We start from the raw sequence: 2,500 nt of genomic DNA, 5'->3' as shown, positions 1-2,500 counted from the left end.
CAAAACTGGCCATTTTTGGCTGCGCGAGCGAGCGGCGAGCGGCGAACAGCGAGCGAAGCGAGAGGCAGCACCGTCCCTGCTATACGAAAGCCCCATCCAGCCCTGTGCCACCCGGGGGGTTCCAGGGTGCTGAGATGGCTGACGTTTTGCTCCGCTCTCGACGGTCACCGCGCAATGCAAGAACAGGCCAAAAACTGGCCAAAACGGCCCAAAAACGGGCCAAAACTGGCCATTTTTGGCTGCGCGAGCGGCGAGCGGCGGACAGCGAGCGAAGCGAGAGGCAGCACCGTCCCTGCTATACGAAAGCCCCATCCAGCCCTGTGCCACCCGGGGGGTTCCAGGGTGCTGAGATGGCTGACGTTTTGCTCCGCTCTCGACGGTCACCGCGCAATGCAAGAACAGGCCAAAAACTGGCCAAAACGGCCCAAAAACGGGCCAAAACTGGCCATTTTTGGCTGCGCGAGCGAGCGGCGAGCGGCGGACAGCGAGCGAAGCGAGAGGCAGCACCGTCCCTGCTATACGAAAGCCCCATCCAGCCCTGTGCCACCCGGGGGGTTCCAGGGTGCTGAGATGGCTGACGTTTTGCTCCGCTCTCGACGGTCACCGCGCAATGCAAGAACAGGCCAAAAACTGGCCAAAACGGCCCAAAAACGGGCCAAAACTGGCCATTTTTGGCTGCACGAGCGAGCGGCGAGCGGCGGACAGCGAGCGAAGCGAGAGGCAGCACCGTCCCTGCTATACGAAAGCCCCATCCAGCCCTGTGCCACCCGGGGGGTTCCAGGGTGCTGAGATGGCTGACGTTTTGCTCCGCTCTCGACGGTCACCGCGCAATGCAAGAACAGGCCAAAAACTGGCCAAAACGGCCCAAAAACGGGCCAAAACTGGCCATTTTTGGCTGCACGAGCGAGCGGCGAGCGGCGGACAGCGAGCGAAGCGAGAGGCAGCACCGTCCCTGCTATACGAAAGCCCCATCCAGCCCTGTGCCACCCGGGGGGTTCCAGGGTGCTGAGATGGCTGACGTTTTGCTCCGCTCTCGACGGTCACCGCGCAATGCAAGAACAGGCCAAAAACTGGCCAAAACGGCCCAAAAACGGGCCAAAACTGGCCATTTTTGGCTGCACGAGCGAGCGGCGAGCGGCGGACAGCGAGCGAAGCGAGAGGCAGCACCGTCCCTGCTATACGAAAGCCCCATCCAGCCCTGTGCCACCCGGGGGGTTCCAGGGTGCTGAGATGGCTGACGTTTTGCTCCGCTCTCGACGGTCACCGCGCAATGCAAGAACAGGCCAAAAACTGGCCAAAACGGCCCAAAAACGGGCCAAAACTGGCCATTTTTGGCTGCACGAGCGAGCGGCGAGCGGCGGACAGCGAGCGAAGCGAGAGGCAGCACCGTCCCTGCTATACGAAAGCCCCATCCAGCCCTGTGCCACCCGGGGGGTTCCAGGGTGCTGAGATGGCTGACGTTTTGCTCCGCTCTCGACGGTCACCGCGCAATGCAAGAACAGGCCAAAAACTGGCCAAAACGGCCCAAAAACGGGCCAAAACTGGCCATTTTTGGCTGCGCGAGCGAGCGGCGAGCGGCGGACAGCGAGCGAAGCGAGAGGCAGCACCGTCCCTGCTATATACGAAAGCCCCATCCAGCCCTGTGCCACCCGGGGGGTTCCAGGGTGCTGAGATGGCTGACGTTTTGCTCCGCTCACGACGGTCACCGCACCACGCAAGAACGGACCATAAACAGGCCAAAACAGCCCAAAAACGGGCCAAAACTGGTCATTTTTGGCTGCGCGAGCGAGCGGCGAGCGGCGAACAGCGAGCGAAGCGTGAGGCAGCACCGTCCCTGCTATACGAAAGCCCCATCCAGCCCTGTGCCACCCGGGGGGTTCCAGGGTGCTGAGATGGCTGACGTTTTGCTCCGCTCACGACGGTCACCGCGCCATGCAAGAACGGACCAAAAACAGGCCAAAACAGCCCAAAAACGGGCCAAAACTGGCCATTTTTGGCTGAGCGAGCGAGCGGTGAGCGGCGAACAGCGAGCGAAGCGAGAGGCAGCACCGTCCCTGCTATACGAAAGCCCCATCCAGCCCTGTGCCACCCGGGGGGTTCCAGGGTGCTGAGATGGCTGACGTTTTGCTCCGCTCACGACGGTCGCCGTGCCACGCAAGAACGGACCAAAAACAGGCCAAAACAGCCCAAAAACGGGCCAAAACTGGCCATTTTAGGTTGCGCGAGCGAGCGGCGAGCGGCGAACAGCGAGCGAAGCGTGAGGCAGCACCGTCCCTGCTATACGAAAGCCCCATCCAGCCCTGTGCCACCCGGGGGGTTCCAAGGTGCTGAGATGGCTGACGTTTTGCTCCGCTCACGACGGTCACCGCGCCACGCCAGAACAGACCAAAAACAGGCCAAAACAGCCCAAAAACGGGCCAAAACTGGCCATTTTTGGCTGCGCGAGCGAGCGGCGAGCGGCGAACAGCGAGCGAAGCGAGAAGCAGCACCGTCCATGCTA

Source organism: Musa acuminata, unplaced genomic scaffold (genome assembly GCF_036884655.1).
Source record: "Musa acuminata AAA Group cultivar baxijiao unplaced genomic scaffold, Cavendish_Baxijiao_AAA HiC_scaffold_653, whole genome shotgun sequence".
NCBI classification, from domain to species: Eukaryota; Viridiplantae; Streptophyta; class Magnoliopsida; order Zingiberales; family Musaceae; genus Musa; species Musa acuminata.
This window is presented reverse-complemented; position numbering follows the sequence as displayed.